Source organism: Oncorhynchus keta, unplaced genomic scaffold, assembly GCF_023373465.1.
Source record: "Oncorhynchus keta strain PuntledgeMale-10-30-2019 unplaced genomic scaffold, Oket_V2 Un_contig_11289_pilon_pilon, whole genome shotgun sequence".
Lineage (NCBI taxonomy): Eukaryota > Metazoa > Chordata > Actinopteri > Salmoniformes > Salmonidae > Oncorhynchus > Oncorhynchus keta.
The window spans coordinates 3,739-19,283 of record NW_026277413.1 but is presented as its reverse complement, the minus strand read 5'-3'; the positions used below and the strand labels follow the sequence as shown (position 1 = coordinate 19,283).

General features: G+C 41.2%; 23 non-coding genes across 23 annotated transcripts; all 23 read left to right on the top strand.

Annotated features, from left to right (window-relative positions):
- The first annotated feature begins 104 nt into the window (after positions 1-104).
- LOC127917348 (5S ribosomal RNA) lies at positions 105-223 on the top strand. Its single transcript, XR_008097154.1, has one exon. It is a non-coding gene; the product is annotated as a 5S ribosomal RNA (ribosomal RNA).
- Positions 224-465: 242 nt separating this feature from the next.
- Positions 466-584, top strand: LOC127917347 (5S ribosomal RNA). The gene has a single exon (XR_008097153.1). It is a non-coding gene; the product is annotated as a 5S ribosomal RNA (ribosomal RNA).
- Positions 585-825: 241 nt separating this feature from the next.
- LOC127917332 (5S ribosomal RNA) lies at positions 826-943 on the top strand. The gene has a single exon (XR_008097132.1). It is a non-coding gene; the product is annotated as a 5S ribosomal RNA (ribosomal RNA).
- Positions 944-2,656: 1,713 nt separating this feature from the next.
- Positions 2,657-2,775, top strand: LOC127917346 (5S ribosomal RNA). The gene has a single exon (XR_008097152.1). It is a non-coding gene; the product is annotated as a 5S ribosomal RNA (ribosomal RNA).
- A 242-nt stretch (positions 2,776-3,017) lies between these two features.
- Positions 3,018-3,136, top strand: LOC127917345 (5S ribosomal RNA). The gene has a single exon (XR_008097150.1). It is a non-coding gene; the product is annotated as a 5S ribosomal RNA (ribosomal RNA).
- Positions 3,137-3,378: 242 nt separating this feature from the next.
- On the top strand, positions 3,379-3,497 carry LOC127917344 (5S ribosomal RNA). The gene has a single exon (XR_008097149.1). It is a non-coding gene; the product is annotated as a 5S ribosomal RNA (ribosomal RNA).
- A 241-nt stretch (positions 3,498-3,738) lies between these two features.
- On the top strand, positions 3,739-3,857 carry LOC118382615 (5S ribosomal RNA). The gene has a single exon (XR_008097148.1). It is a non-coding gene; the product is annotated as a 5S ribosomal RNA (ribosomal RNA).
- A 252-nt stretch (positions 3,858-4,109) lies between these two features.
- On the top strand, positions 4,110-4,228 carry LOC127917343 (5S ribosomal RNA). Its single transcript, XR_008097147.1, has one exon. It is a non-coding gene; the product is annotated as a 5S ribosomal RNA (ribosomal RNA).
- Positions 4,229-4,469: 241 nt separating this feature from the next.
- On the top strand, positions 4,470-4,588 carry LOC118382611 (5S ribosomal RNA). The gene has a single exon (XR_008097144.1). It is a non-coding gene; the product is annotated as a 5S ribosomal RNA (ribosomal RNA).
- A 241-nt stretch (positions 4,589-4,829) lies between these two features.
- On the top strand, positions 4,830-4,948 carry LOC118382617 (5S ribosomal RNA). Its single transcript, XR_008097143.1, has one exon. It is a non-coding gene; the product is annotated as a 5S ribosomal RNA (ribosomal RNA).
- A 241-nt stretch (positions 4,949-5,189) lies between these two features.
- LOC127917341 (5S ribosomal RNA) lies at positions 5,190-5,308 on the top strand. The gene has a single exon (XR_008097142.1). It is a non-coding gene; the product is annotated as a 5S ribosomal RNA (ribosomal RNA).
- A 241-nt stretch (positions 5,309-5,549) lies between these two features.
- LOC127917340 (5S ribosomal RNA) lies at positions 5,550-5,668 on the top strand. The gene has a single exon (XR_008097141.1). It is a non-coding gene; the product is annotated as a 5S ribosomal RNA (ribosomal RNA).
- Positions 5,669-7,147: 1,479 nt separating this feature from the next.
- On the top strand, positions 7,148-7,266 carry LOC127917339 (5S ribosomal RNA). Its single transcript, XR_008097140.1, has one exon. It is a non-coding gene; the product is annotated as a 5S ribosomal RNA (ribosomal RNA).
- Positions 7,267-7,508: 242 nt separating this feature from the next.
- Positions 7,509-7,627, top strand: LOC127917338 (5S ribosomal RNA). The gene has a single exon (XR_008097138.1). It is a non-coding gene; the product is annotated as a 5S ribosomal RNA (ribosomal RNA).
- Positions 7,628-7,869: 242 nt separating this feature from the next.
- On the top strand, positions 7,870-7,988 carry LOC127917337 (5S ribosomal RNA). The gene has a single exon (XR_008097137.1). It is a non-coding gene; the product is annotated as a 5S ribosomal RNA (ribosomal RNA).
- A 241-nt stretch (positions 7,989-8,229) lies between these two features.
- On the top strand, positions 8,230-8,348 carry LOC127917336 (5S ribosomal RNA). Its single transcript, XR_008097136.1, has one exon. It is a non-coding gene; the product is annotated as a 5S ribosomal RNA (ribosomal RNA).
- Positions 8,349-8,589: 241 nt separating this feature from the next.
- On the top strand, positions 8,590-8,708 carry LOC127917335 (5S ribosomal RNA). Its single transcript, XR_008097135.1, has one exon. It is a non-coding gene; the product is annotated as a 5S ribosomal RNA (ribosomal RNA).
- Positions 8,709-9,884: 1,176 nt separating this feature from the next.
- LOC127917330 (5S ribosomal RNA) lies at positions 9,885-10,003 on the top strand. Its single transcript, XR_008097130.1, has one exon. It is a non-coding gene; the product is annotated as a 5S ribosomal RNA (ribosomal RNA).
- Positions 10,004-10,245: 242 nt separating this feature from the next.
- LOC127917375 (5S ribosomal RNA) lies at positions 10,246-10,364 on the top strand. The gene has a single exon (XR_008097180.1). It is a non-coding gene; the product is annotated as a 5S ribosomal RNA (ribosomal RNA).
- A 245-nt stretch (positions 10,365-10,609) lies between these two features.
- LOC127917363 (5S ribosomal RNA) lies at positions 10,610-10,728 on the top strand. Its single transcript, XR_008097169.1, has one exon. It is a non-coding gene; the product is annotated as a 5S ribosomal RNA (ribosomal RNA).
- A 242-nt stretch (positions 10,729-10,970) lies between these two features.
- Positions 10,971-11,089, top strand: LOC127917352 (5S ribosomal RNA). Its single transcript, XR_008097158.1, has one exon. It is a non-coding gene; the product is annotated as a 5S ribosomal RNA (ribosomal RNA).
- Positions 11,090-12,688: 1,599 nt separating this feature from the next.
- On the top strand, positions 12,689-12,807 carry LOC127917342 (5S ribosomal RNA). The gene has a single exon (XR_008097146.1). It is a non-coding gene; the product is annotated as a 5S ribosomal RNA (ribosomal RNA).
- Positions 12,808-13,048: 241 nt separating this feature from the next.
- On the top strand, positions 13,049-13,167 carry LOC127917323 (5S ribosomal RNA). Its single transcript, XR_008097123.1, has one exon. It is a non-coding gene; the product is annotated as a 5S ribosomal RNA (ribosomal RNA).
- Positions 13,168-15,545: the final 2,378 nt, after the last annotated feature.

Sequence of the window (15,545 nt, the reverse complement as noted above, 5' to 3'; positions counted from 1 at the left end):
CACTTTTTGACTGACACAAAGATACTTATCTACATGGTGAAAATGCAACAGCTGTTAATCACACTCACTTTGACTTTATATAGTGCACCAAGAGATAGTTTCTCGCTTACGACCACACCGGCCTGAGTACGCCTGATCTCGTCTGATCTCAGAAGCTAAGCAGGGTCGGGCCTGGTTAGTACTTGGATGGGAGACCGCCTGGGAATACCAGGTGTTGTAAGCTTTTTGTCAACTCTTTGTCCGTTTCTTCCCACAAGGCGGAAATATGTGCCCTCGCTTTGAAATAAGTAAGCAAGATTAGTTTGTATTTCATCCAACAATCTGTGCTACAAATTATGGCTGCAGTATATGCAATTTCTTCCACTTTTTGACTGACACAAAGATACTTATCTACATGGTGAAAATGCAACAGCTGTTAATCACACTCACTTTGACTTTATATAGTGCACCAAGAGATAATTTCTCGCTTACGACCACACCGGCCTGAGTACGCCTGATCTCGTCTGATCTCAGAAGCTAAGCAGGGTCGGGCCTGGTTAGTACTTGGATGGGAGACCGCCTGGGAATACCAGGTGTTGTAAGCTTTTGTCAACTCTTTGTCCGTTTCTTCCCACAAGGCGGAAATATGTGCCCTCGCTTTGAAATAAGTAAGCAAGATTAGTTTGTATTTCATCCAACAATCTGTGCTACAAATTATGGCTGCAGTATATGCAATTTCTTCCACTTTTTGACTGACACAAAGATACTTATCTACATGGTGAAAATGCAACAGCTGTTAATCACACTCACTTTGACTTTATATAGTGCACCAAGAGATAATTTCTCGCTTACGACCACACCGGCCTGAGTACGCTGATCTCGTCTGATCTCAGAAGCTAAGCAGGGTCGGGCCTGGTTAGTACTTGGATGGGAGACCGCCTGGGAATACCAGGTGTTGTAAGCTTTTTGTCAACTCTTTGTCCGTTTCTTCCCACAAGGCGGAAATATGTGCCCTCGCTTTGAAATAAGTAAGCAAGATTAGTTTGTATTTCATCCAACAATCTGTGCTACAAATTATGGCTGCAGTATATGCAATTTCTTCCACTTTTTGACTGACACAAAGATACTTATCTACATGGTGAAAATGCAACAGCTGTTAATCACACTCACTTTGACTTTATATAGTGCACCAAGAGATAATTTCTCGCTTACGACCACACCGGCCTGAGTACGCCTGATCTCGTCTGATCTCAGATCGCTTTGAAATAAGTAAGCAAGATTAGTTTGTATTTCATCCAACAATCTGTGCTACAAATTATGGCTGCAGTATATGCAATTTCTTCCACTTTTTGACTGACACAAAGATACTTATCTACATGGTGAAAATGCAACAGCTGTTAATCACACTCACTTTGACTTTATATAGTGCACCAAGGGATATATTCCTCTCAAGCTAGATGCTTGTTCTACCACACCGGCCTGAGTACGCCTGATCTCGTCTGATCTCAGATTCAGCTAAGCAGGGATCGGGCCTGGTTAGTACTTGGAAAATGGGAATGGCCTGGGAATACCAGGTGTCTGTCAAAGTAAAAGAATGTAATCAACCACAGATTGCTATACTTAATAGAAAATTGTCGTCAAGAGACAGGTTACCAATATCGCCTTCCACCTGGATACGGACACAATTAAAAGGGTTAGATAACAGACTGAAAGATTTTAATTGGCTTGTTTTACACAGACGTCTTCCGGTCCGTTCAACTTTATACGATCATAATTTGACCCTAAATAAATTTTGTCCCAGGCACAATTGTTTCGCAATCGAAACAATTCCACATGTTTTATGGGAATGTTCTTTTGCCCAATCAGTTTGGGGAAAAAGTCAACAATTTTTTGAGATTTTAAAAACATTGATTATGAAGGTGTTGCCAAACTTGAAATAAAAAATGTGGAAAGGGTGCAATTATTAGCATTAGTGACTCTGGTGTCCCTTATCAAGACCAAACTTTGGGAGGCCAGATGTGGTGCAGTTAATGACACCCTCAAGTGGTCACCGACGGGATTGGTTCAATTTATAAAACAGGAAGTTTGGAAAAGAATACAATTCGAAATAGATAAGGGGGGCATTGCATCAGTAAAACAGAGATGGAAAGGGATTTACCCGTCATTGTAAATGTGTGTATAACCGATATAAGTGTATTACATAGGTACATTTGGAATGTAAACTAAGCCTTTGTAGATATTTTATATACACTGAGGTTTATCCAGAGTGCATTTTGGCATATGTATATATTTGTATTTATAGAATTGTTTGTATTGTTTTTGGAGATTGTTAGAGGCATGTTAATCTCGAATATAGGCCAATAATACTGGTCAGGTTCTGCTGAACAGCACTTTTTTTTTTTTTAAGGAGTTTTGGTATTCTGATATTGTTATGGTACTTTTTGATACTGTTTGTAAGTATCCATGTTATGTACAACGTTATGCACTAAATTTGTAATTGTATTTGAATATGAAACTGAAAATAAAAATTATTTTTCCAAAAAAAAAAAAAAAAAAAAAATATGCAATTTCTTCCACTTTTTGAGTGACACAAAGATACTATCTACATGGTGAAAATGCAACAGCTGTTAATCACACTCACTTTGACTTTATATAGTGCACCAAGAGATAATTTCTCGCTTACGACCACACCGGCCTGAGTACGCCTGATCTCGTCTGATCTCAGAAGCTAAGCAGGGTCGGGCCTGGTTAGTACTTGGATGGGAGACCGCCTGGGAATACCAGGTGTTGTAAGCTTTTTGTCAACTCTTTGTCCGTTTCTTCCCACAAGGCGGAAATATGTGCCCTCGCTTTGAAATAAGTAAGCAAGATTAGTTTGTATTTCATCCAACAATCTGTGCTACAAATTATGGCTGCAGTATATGCAATTTCTTCCACTTTTTGACTGACACAAAGATACTTATCTACATGGTGAAAATGCAACAGCTGTTAATCACACTCACTTTGACTTTATATAGTGCACCAAGAGATAATTTCTCGCTTACGACCACACCGGCCTGAGTACGCCTGATCTCGTCTGATCTCAGAAGCTAAGCAGGGTCGGGCCTGGTTAGTACTTGGATGGGAGACCGCCTGGGAATACCAGGTGTTGTAAGCTTTTTGTCAACTCTTTGTCCGTTTCTTCCCACAAGGCGGAAATATGTGCCCTCGCTTTGAAATAAGTAAGCAAGATTAGTTTGTATTTCATCCAACAATCTGTGCTACAAATTATGGCTGCAGTATATGCAATTTCTTCCACTTTTTGACTGACACAAAGATACTTATCTACATGGTGAAAATGCAACAGCTGTTAATCACACTCACTTTGACTTTATATAGTGCACCAAGAGATAATTTCTCGCTTACGACCACACCGGCCTGAGTACGCCTGATCTCGTCTGATCTCAGAAGCTAAGCAGGGTCGGGCCTGGTTAGTACTTGGATGGGAGACCGCCTGGGAATACCAGGTGTTGTAAGCTTTTGTCAACTCTTTGTCCGTTTCTTCCCACAAGGCGGAAATATGTGCCCTCGCTTTGAAATAAGTAAGCAAGATTAGTTTGTATTTCATCCAACAATCTGTGCTACAAATTATGGCTGCAGTATATGCAATTTCTTCCACTTTTTGACTGACACAAAGATACTTATCTACATGGTGAAAATGCAACAGCTGTTAATCACACTCACTTTGACTTTATATAGTGCACCAAGAGATAATTTCTCGCTTACGACCACACCGGCCTGAGTACGCCTGATCTCGTCTGATCTCAGAAGCTAAGCAGGGTCGGGCCTGGTTAGTACTTGGATGGGAGACCGCCTGGGAATACCAGGTGTTGTAAGCTTTTTGTCAACTCTTTGTCCGTTTCTTCCCACAAGGCGGAAATATGTGCCCTCGCTTTGAAATAAGTAAGCAAGATTAGTTTGTATTTCATCCAACAATCTGTGCTACAAATTATGGCTGCAGTATATGCAATTTCTTCCACTTTTTGACTGACACAAAGATACTTATCTACATGGTGAAAATGCAACAGCTGTTAATCACACTCACTTTGACTTTATTAGTGATTATATAGTGCACCAAGAGATAGTTTCTCGCTTACGACCACACCGGCCTGAGTACGCCTGATCTCGTCTGATCTCAGAAGCTAAGCAGGGTCGGGCCTGGTTAGTACTTGGATGGGAGACCGCCTGGGAATACCAGGTGTTGTAAGCTTTTGTCAACTCTTTGTCCGTTTCTTCCCACAAGGCGGAAATATGTGCCCTCGCTTTGAAATAAGTAAGCAAGATTAGTTTGTATTTCATCCAACAATCTGTGCTACAAATTATGGCTGCAGTATATGCAATTTCTTCCACTTTTTGACTGACACAAAGATACTTATCTACATGGTGAAAATGCAACAGCTGTTAATCACACTCACTTTGACTTTATATAGTGCACCAAGAGATAATTTCTCGCTTACGACCACACCGGCCTGAGTACGCCTGATCTCGTCTGATCTCAGAAGCTAAGCAGGGTCGGGCCTGGTTAGTACTTGGATGGGAGACCGCCTGGGAATACCAGGTGTTGTAAGCTTTTGTCAACTCTTTGTCCGTTTCTTCCCACAAGGCGGAAATATGTGCCCTCGCTTTGAAATAAGTAAGCAAGATTAGTTTGTATTTCATCCAACAATCTGTGCTACAAATTATGGCTGCAGTATATGCAATTTCTTCCACTTTTTGACTGACACAAAGATACTTATCTACATGGTGAAAATGCAACAGCTGTTAATCACACTCACTTTGACTTTATATAGTGCACCAAGAGATAGTTTCTCGCTTACGACCACACCGGCCTGAGTACGCCTGATCTCGTCTGATCTCAGAAGCTAAGCAGGGTCGGGCCTGGTTAGTACTTGGATGGGAGACCGCCTGGGAATACCAGGTGTTGTAAGCTTTTGTCAACTCTTTGTCCGTTTCTTCCCACAAGGCGGAAATATGTGCCCTCGCTTTGAAATAAGTAAGCAAGATTAGTTTGTATTTCATCCAACAATCTGTGCTACAAATTATGGCTGCAGTATATGCAATTTCTTCCACTTTTTGACTGACACAAAGATACTTATCTACATGGTGAAAATGCAACAGCTGTTAATCACACTCACTTTGACTTTATATAGTGCACCAAGAGATAATTTCTCGCTTACGACCACACCGGCCTGAGTACGCCTGATCTCGTCTGATCTCAGAAGCTAAGCAGGGTCGGGCCTGGTTAGTACTTGGATGGGAGACCGCCTGGGAATACCAGGTGTTGTAAGCTTTTGTCAACTCTTTGTCCGTTTCTTCCCACAAGGCGGAAATATGTGCCCTCGCTTTGAAATAAGTAAGCAAGATTAGTTTGTATTTCATCCAACAATCTGTGCTACAAATTATGGCTGCAGTATATGCAATTTCTTCCACTTTTTGACTGACACAAAGATACTTATCTACATGGTGAAAATGCAACAGCTGTTAATCACACTCACTTTGACTTTATATAGTGCACCAAGAGATAATTTCTCGCTTACGACCACACCGGCCTGAGTACGCCTGATCTCGTCTGATCTCAGAAGCTAAGCAGGGTCGGGCCTGGTTAGTACTTGGATGGGAGACCGCCTGGGAATACCAGGTGTTGTAAGCTTTTTGTCAACTCTTTGTCCGTTTCTTCCCACAAGGCGGAAATATGTGCCCTCGCTTTGAAATAAGTAAGCAAGATTAGTTTGTATTTCATCCAACAATCTGTGCTACAAATTATGGCTGCAGTATATGCAATTTCTTCCACTTTTTGACTGACACAAAGATACTTATCTACATGGTGAAAATGCAACAGCTGTTAATCACACTCACTTTGACTTTATATAGTGCACCAAGAGATAATTTCTCCTTAGCCACACCGGCTGGTACGCCTGATCTCGTCTGATCTCAGAAGCTAGAGCAGGGTTCTACTCAAACATTTGTTGTACTTTTGTCGATTCTGTACACAAATGTCACATTTTAATCAAATTCTGGCTGTCTGCAATACCAAAAGCTTTTGTCAACTCTTTGTTTTCTTCCCACAAGGCGGGAAATAGTAAGCCAAAAGCTGAAATTATCCGCTTTTAAGAAAATAAGTAATGGGCAAGATTAGTTTGTAAAAGAAAATTTCATCCAACAATCTGTGCTAAAATTAATGGAAATTGTGCAATTTCTTACCACTTTTTGATACGGACACAAAGATACTTATCTACATGGCTTGTTTTAAAGATGCAACAGCTTTAACTTTATACGATCATAATTTGACCAAATAAATTTTGTCCCAGGCACAATTGTTTCGCAATGAAACAATTCCACATGTTTTATGGGAATGTTCTTTTGCCCAATCAGTTTGGGGAAAAAGTCAACTGGTTTGAGATTTTAAAAACATTGATTATGAAGGTGTTGCCAAACTTGAAATAAAAAAACAAAGGGTGCAATTATTAGCATTAGTGACTCTGGTGTCCCTTATCAAGACCAAACTTTGGGAGGCCAGATGTGGTGCAGTTAATGACACCAACAATCTGTGGTCACCGATGGCTGCAGTATTGCAATTTATAAAACAGGAAGTTTGGAAAAGAATACACAAATAGATAAGGGGGCATTGCATCAGTAAAACAGAGATGGAAAGGGATTTACCCGCATTGTAAATGCTGTGTATAACACTCATATAAGTGTATTACATAGGTACATTTGGAATGTAAACTAAGCCTTTGTAGATATTTTATATACACTGAGGTTTATCCAGAGTGCATTTTGGCATATCTCATATTTGTATTTATAGAAGGGTTTGTATTGTTTTTGGAGATACTTAGGGCATGTTAACTCGAATGGGAATAATACCAGGTTCTGTGAACAGCACTTTTTTCAACTTTTGTCCTGATATTGTTATGGTACATACTGTTTGAAATATCCATGTTATGTCAACGTTATGCACTAAATTTGTAATTGTATTTGATATGAACAAAATAAAAAATTTTGGCTGCAGTATATGCAATTTCTTCCACTTTTTGACTGACACAAAGATACTTATCTACATGGTGAAAATGCAACAGCTGTTAATCACACTCACTTTGACTTTATATAGTGCACCAAGAGATAATTTCTCGCTTACGACCACACCGGCCTGAGTACGCCTGATCTCGTCTGATCTCAGAAGCTAAGCAGGGTCGGGCCTGGTTAGTACTTGGATGGGAGACCGCCTGGGAATACCAGGTGTTGTAAGCTTTTTGTCAACTCTTTGTCCGTTTCTTCCCACAAGGCGGAAATATGTGCCCTCGCTTTGAAATAAGTAAGCAAGATTAGTTTGTATTTCATCCAACAATCTGTGCTACAAATTATGGCTGCAGTATATGCAATTTCTTCCACTTTTTGACTGACACAAAGATACTTATCTACATGGTGAAAATGCAACAGCTGTTAATCACACTCACTTTGACTTTATATAGTGCACCAAGAGATAATTTCTCGCTTACGACCACACCGGCCTGAGTACGCCTGATCTCGTCTGATCTCAGAAGCTAAGCAGGGTCGGGCCTGGTTAGTACTTGGATGGGAGACCGCCTGGGAATACCAGGTGTTGTAAGCTTTTTGTCAACTCTTTGTCCGTTTCTTCCCACAAGGCGGAAATATGTGCCCTCGCTTTGAAATAAGTAAGCAAGATTAGTTTGTATTTCATCCAACAATCTGTGCTACAAATTATGGCTGCAGTATATGCAATTTCTTCCACTTTTTGACTGACACAAAGATACTTATCTACATGGTGAAAATGCAACAGCTGTTAATCACACTCACTTTGACTTTATATAGTGCACCAAGAGATAATTTCTCGCTTACGACCACACCGGCCTGAGTACGCCTGATCTCGTCTGATCTCAGAAGCTAAGCAGGGTCGGGCCTGGTTAGTACTTGGATGGGAGACCGCCTGGGAATACCAGGTGTTGTAAGCTTTTGTCAACTCTTTGTCCGTTTCTTCCCACAAGGCGGAAATATGTGCCCTCGCTTTGAAATAAGTAAGCAAGATTAGTTTGTATTTCATCCAACAATCTGTGCTACAAATTATGGCTGCAGTATATGCAATTTCTTCCACTTTTTGACTGACACAAAGATACTTATCTACATGGTGAAAATGCAACAGCTGTTAATCACACTCACTTTGACTTTATATAGTGCACCAAGAGATAATTTCTCGCTTACGACCACACCGGCCTGAGTACGCCTGATCTCGTCTGATCTCAGAAGCTAAGCAGGGTCGGGCCTGGTTAGTACTTGGATGGGAGACCGCCTGGGAATACCAGGTGTTGTAAGCTTTTGTCAACTCTTTGTCCGTTTCTTCCCACAAGGCGGAAATATGTGCCCTCGCTTTGAAATAAGTAAGCAAGATTAGTTTGTATTTCATCCAACAATCTGTGCTACAAATTATGGCTGCAGTATATGCAATTTCTTCCACTTTTTGAGTGACACAAAGATACTTATCTACATGGTGAAAATGCAACAGCTGTTAATCACACTCACTTTGACTTTATATAGTGCACCAAGAGATAATTTCTCGCTTACGACCACACCGGCCTGAGTACGCCTGATCTCGTCTGATCTCAGAAGCTAAGCAGGGTCGGGCCTGGTTAGTACTTGGATGGGAGACCGCCTGGGAATACCAGGTGTTGTAAGCTTTTGTCAACTCTTTGTCCGTTTCTTCCCACAAGGCGGAAATATGTGCCCTCGCTTTGAAATAAGTAAGCAAGATTAGTTTGTATTTCATCCAACAATCTGTGCTACAAATTATGCCAACAATCTGTGCTAAATTATGGCTGCAGTATATGCATTTCTTCCACTTTTGAATGAAGGAAAACCCTGTCTGCAAAGTAAAAGAAAATGTAATCAACTCACAGATTGCTATACGCAAAATTAATAGAAAATTGTCCAGTGCAGTATATGCAATTTCTTCCACCTTTTGACTGACACAAAGATACTTATCTACATGGTGAAAATGCAACAGCTGTTAATCACACTCACTTTGACTTTATATAGTGCACCAAAGATAATTTCTCGCTTACGACCACACCGTTTGTGAGTACGCCAATCTCGTCTGATTAGAAGCTAAGCAGTATATGGGCCTGGTTAGTACTTTTTTGAGATGGGAGAAATACCTGGGAATGGTGAAGGTGTTGTAAAGCTTTAAAACACTCACTTTCAACTCTTTTGTCCGTTTCTTCCCACAAGACCAAATATGTGAGGCCTCAGATTTGAAATAAGTAAGCAAGATTAGTTTGTATTTCATCCAACAATCTGTGCTACAAATTATGGCTGTATATGCAATTTCTTCACTTTTTGACCGGAAAGGGATTTACCCGTCATTGTAAATGTGTGTATAACAGATATAAGTGTATTACTAGGTACATTTGGAATGTAAACTAAGCCTTTGTAGATATTTTAAATGCAACAGCTTTAATCACACTCACTTTGACTTTATATAGTGCATTTATAGATAATTTTTGTATTGTTTTTGGAGAGTACGTTGATCTCGTCTGATCTCAGAAGCTAAGCAGGGTCGGGCCTGGTTAGTACTTGGATGGGAGACCGCCTGGGAATACCAGGTGTTTTGGCTTTTGTCAACTCTTTGTCCGTTTCTTCCCACAAGGCGGAAATATGTGCCCTCGCTTTGAAATAAGTAAGCAAGATTAGTTTGTATTTCATCCAACAATCTGTGCTAAAAATTATGGCTGCAAAATATGCAATTTCTTCCACTTTTTGACTGACACAAAGATACTTATCTACATGGTGAAAATGCAACAGCTGTTAATCACACTCACTTTGACTTTATATAGTGCACCAAGAGATAATTTCTCGCTTACGACCACACCGGCCTGAGTACGCCTGATCTCGTCTGATCTCAGAAGCTAAGCAGGGTCGGGCCTGGTTAGTACTTGGATGGGAGACCGCCTGGGAATACCAGGTGTTGTAAGCTTTTTGTCAACTCTTTGTCCGTTTCTTCCCACAAGGCGGAAATATGTGCCCTCGCTTTGAAATAAGTAAGCAAGATTAGTTTGTATTTCATCCAACAATCTGTGCTACAAATTATGGCTGCAGTATATGCAATTTCTTCCACTTTTTGACTGACACAAAGATACTTATCTACATGGTGAAAATGCAACAGCTGTTAATCACACTCACTTTGACTTTATATAGTGCACCAAGAGATAATTTCTCGCTTACGACCACACCGGCCTGAGTACGCCTGATCTCGTCTGATCTCAGAAGCTAAGCAGGGTCGGGCCTGGTTAGTACTTGGATGGGAGACCGCCTGGGAATACCAGGTGTTGTAAGCTTTTGTCAACTCTTTGTCCGTTTCTTCCCACAAGGCGGAAATATGTGCCCTCGCTTTGAAATAAGTAAGCAAGATTAGTTTGTATTTCATCCAACAATCTGTGCTACAAATTATGGCTGCAGTATATGCAATTTCTTCCACTTTTTGACTGACACAAAGATACTTATCTACATGGTGAAAATGCAACAGCTGTTAATCACACTCACTTTGACTTTATATAGTGCACCTTTATAGAGATAGTTTCTCGCTTACGACCACACCGGCCTGAGTACGCCTGATCTCGTCTGATCTCAGAAGCTAAGCAGGGTCGGGCCTGGTTAGTACTTGGATGGGAGACCGCCTGGGAATACCAGGTGTTGTAAGCTTTTTGTCAACTCTTTGTCCGTTTCTTCCCACAAGGCGGAAATATGTGCCCTCGCTTTGAAATAAGTAAGCAAGATTAGTTTGTATTTCATCCAACAATCTGTGCTACAAATTATGGCTGCAGTATATGCAATTTCTTCCACTTTTTGACTGACACAAAGATACTTATCTACATGGTGAAAATGCAACAGCTGTTAATCACACTCACTTTGACTTTATATAGTGCACCAAGAGATAATTTCTCGCTTACGACCACACCGGCCTGAGTACGCCTGATCTCGTCTGATCTCAGAAGCTAAGCAGGGTCGGGCCTGGTTAGTACTTGGATGGGAGACCGCCTGGGAATACCAGGTGTTGTAAGCTTTTGTCAACTCTTTGTCCGTTTCTTCCCACAAGGCGGAAATATGTGCCCTCGCTTTGAAATAAGTAAGCAAGATTAGTTTGTATTTCATCCAACAATCTGTGCTACAAATTATGGCTGCAGTATATGCAATTTCTTCCACTTTTGACTGACACAAAGATACTTATCTACATGGTGAAAATGCAACAGCTGTTAATCACACTCACTTTGACTTTATATAGTGCACCAAGAGATAATTTCTTTAATCACACCGGCCTAGTTGATTTTGGGGGGATATAGTGCACCAATGGACCAGCCTGGGAATACCAGGTGGTGGAAGGGATTTCTCATTTCCGACTTCACACCGGCCTGAGTTCTACGCCATGATTTCTCGTCTGATCTCAAATGAAGCTAATCAGGGTCTGGCCTGGATTATGTGAAAATGCTTGTAATGAAATTATCCCAAGAGACCGCCTGGGCAAGGAAAACCCGTCTGTCTGCAAAGTAAAAGGAATACCGCCTGGGAAACCAGGTGTTGTAAGCTTTTTGTCAACTCTTTGTCCGTTTCTTCCCACAAGGCGGAAATATGTGCCCTCGCTTTGAAATAAGTAAGCAATTAGTTTGTATTTCATCCAACAATCTGTGCTACAAATTATGGCTGCAGTATATGCAATTTCTTCCACTTTTTGACTGACACAAAGATACTTATCTACATGGTGAAAATGCAACAGCTGTTAACATCACTCACTTTGACCCTAAATAAATGTTAATCACACTCACTTTGAGTGCACCAAGAGATACTGTCCCAGGCACAATTGTTTCGCAAGGGAATGTTCTTTTGCCCAATCAGTTTGGGGAAAAAAATGTCAACAATTTTTTGAGATTTTAAAAACATTGATTATGAAGGTGTTGCCAAACTTGAAATAAAAAACGACCAAACCGGCCTGAGTAGCATGATCTCGGTGATCTCAGAAGCTAAACAGGGTCGAGGCCTGGTTAGTACTTGGATGGGAGACCGCCTGGGAATACCAGGTGTTGTAAGCTTTTGTCAACTCTTTGTCCGTTTCTTCCCACAAGGCGGAAATATGTGCCCTCGCTTTGAAATAAGTAAGCAAGATTAGTTTGTATTTCATCCAACAATCTGTGCTACAAATTATGGCTGCAGTATATGCAATTTCTTCCACTTTTGAATGAAACAAAGATACTTTCTACATGTGAAAATGCAACAGCTGTTAATCACACTCATTTTGACTTTATATGTATATATTGTATTTATAGAATTGTTTGTATTGTTTTTGGAGATTGATCTCAGAAGCTAAGCAGGGTCGGGCCTGGTAACTTGGATGGGAGACCGCCTGGGAATACCAGGTGTTGTAAGCTTTTTGTCAACTCTTTGTCCGTTTCTTCCCACAAGGCGGAAATATGTGCCCTCGCTTTGAAATAAGTAAGCAAGATTAGTTTGTATTTCATCCAACAATCTGTGCTACAAATTATGGCTGCAGTATATGCAATTTCTTCCACTTTTTGAGTGACACAAAGATACTTATCTACATGGTGAAAATGCAACAGCTGTTAATCACACTCACTTTGACTTTATATAGTGCACCAAGAGATAATTTCTCGCTTACGACCACACCGGCCTGAGTACGCCTGATCTCGTCTGATCTCAGAAGCTAAGCAGGGTCGGGCCTGGTTAGTACTTGGATGGGAGACCGCCTGGGAATACCAGGTGTTGTAAGCTTTTGTCAACTCTTTGTCCGTTTCTTCCCACAAGGCGGAAATATGTGCCCTCGCTTTGAAATAAGTAAGCAAGATTAGTTTGTATTTCATCCAACAATCTGTGCTACAAATTATGGCTGCAGTATATGCAATTTCTTCCACTTTTTGACTGACACAAAGATACTTATCTACATGGTGAAAATGCAACAGCTGTTAATCACACTCACTTTGACTTTATATAGTGCACCAAGAGATAATTTCTCGCTTACGACCACACCGGCCTGAGTACGCCTGATCTCGTCTGATCTCAGAAGCTAAGCAGGGTCGGGCCTGGTTAGTACTTGGATGGGAGACCGCCTGGGAATACCAGGTGTTGTAAGCTTTTTGTCAACTCTTTGTCCGTTTCTTCCCACAAGGCGGAAATATGTGCCCTCGCTTTGAAATAAGTAAGCAAGATTAGTTTGTATTTCATCCAACAATCTGTGCTACAAATTATGGCTGCAGTATATGCAATTTCTTCCACTTTTTGACTGACACAAAGATACTTATCTACATGGTGAAAATGCAACAGCTGTTAATCACACTCACTTTGACTTTATATAGTGCACCAAGAGATAATTTCTCGCTTACGACCACACCGGCCTGACCACGCCCATTTTTTGGGATTGAGGAAGTGTTTGGAGGGAGTTGGTTGTTGAGTTGGAGAAATACATTGTTTGCTGTTTTGAAGTAAATCTTTTTGTTTTTTGGTTGGTGATTTTTGTTAAACAATTCTTATTGAAGAATTTTCCCCTAGCAGCTTGCGCTGTTAGGGGAAAGGCTTTTTCATTTCCTTAAAGGAAGTTTGAAAGACCAAACGGACTTGTAAAGAAGCATGAATGTGAGTAGGAGATTGGTTTCTGATTCGGACCGAAGAGTGGACGATATGGCTTCGACTACTGGGAAGAATTCGAAAGGGGAAATGAAGACTGACAGAGGTGCTGCAGGAGAAAAGATGGCTGAGCAACGGGCTGTTCCCCGGGTGTTTGAAAGAAGTTTAACAGTGGCGGTGGTTTCTGATTCGGACCGAAGAGTGGACGATATGGCTTCGACTACTGGGAAGAATTCGAAAGGGGAAATGAAGACTGACAGAGGTGCTGCAGGAGAAAAGATGGCTGAGCAACGGGCTGTTCCCCGGGTGTTTGAAAGAAGGTTAACAGTGGCGGTGGAGATCATTGGGGAGGACAAGATAACGATGATGGAGCTTCTACGGGGGATCAAGGAGGTATGCGGTTTGGTGGTGGGGTGTCGTTTTAAAACGAAGAATAAATATGAGATAACAATGAGTCATGCAAAAGGGACGGAGAGACTTATGGATGGATTTAAAATTAAAGACTCATGTGTAATGGCGAAGGATTTGTCACATGATGAACTGGTGGTGTCCTTTCTGAATTTACCGACATATATCTCGGATGAGGAGATAATAAATAAATTGGCTGGATGGGGAGTCACAGCAGTGTCTACAATCAAGAGGAGAATGTGGCCTGGAACGGAAATTGCAGACGGTACGCGTTTCTGTAAGGTACGATTTACAAGCAATGTCCAATCGTTGCCATATTCGACGAAGTTTGAGACTTTGGAGGGGGCTGAATATTTCAGGGTTATACATGACAGGCAGGTGAAAGTGTGTAGGCTTTGTATTCAGCCTGGTCATGTAGTACGTGATTGCCCTGAATTTAGGTGTTACAAATGTATGGAGCAGGGGCATTATGCACGGGAGTGTCATGAGAGAAGAAGGAGATGTGAGGAATGTGAATCATTTAACTGTATATGTGGTGAAAGGGTGGGTGAAGAGTTTGAGATAATGAATGAGAGAAGCTCAGTAGATGAGGAAGAGAGTGTGGAGGAAAGTGAGCTGGGAGAGGAGAATGATATGGAGGGGATCAGTGGGATACATGAAGGGGTGAGAAATCGTAGCAAGTCTGCAGAGATGGGGGTGACGGTGCTGGGATCAAGTATGGACAGTGCCGTAGAATGGTTAAATTCATCAGAGGGTGTGGTGGGAGAAGATGCGAGATGTGGAAGAGCTCAGATGGATTTACAGAAAGCTGAGTGTGGCAAGGACCCATGCACAGAGCCTATAATGGAGGAAGTACAACCTGACGGGACTATTCAGAATGTTAAGCCTATTGAAGATCCTCGTGGAGAGGGGGGCTCCTCTAGAGAGGTGGATACTGCAAGAGATGACTCTCGCAAACGTAAAGAGTCTGAAGAAGAGCTGATGGAGGAAGAGAGGGAGAACATACAATCTCTGCGGAGGGATAGTAAAAAGAACATGATAACCAGGAGGAAAAAGAAGATAAAAGATCAATCATGATGGACTTGATTCATCCTCTCTTTATAGTTATAATGTTGAGAGTTGTATCTATTAACACCAATGGACTTCGTAGCAAAGAAAAGCTAGAGCTGGTGTTGGAAGCCTTCTCTGCGGATATATTATGTCTTCAGGAGACCCATTGGACTGAGCTGTATATGGAAAATGTAGGCAGAGATGGAATGGACTAATGTACGTGAGTAATGGTACGGTGCGGGCATGTGGGGTAGCTATTTTGGTAAAACATGATGTTGTGTCTAATTTAAATTTGTTATGTGCTGACACTGTGGGTCGAATGGTGGGAGTGGGTTTCACTTATCAAGATGTGGAGTACTCGTTGTACAATGTCTATGCTCCTAATAATGAAATTGAGAGGAGGGTTATGTTTATGTCTATGGGAGGATTAT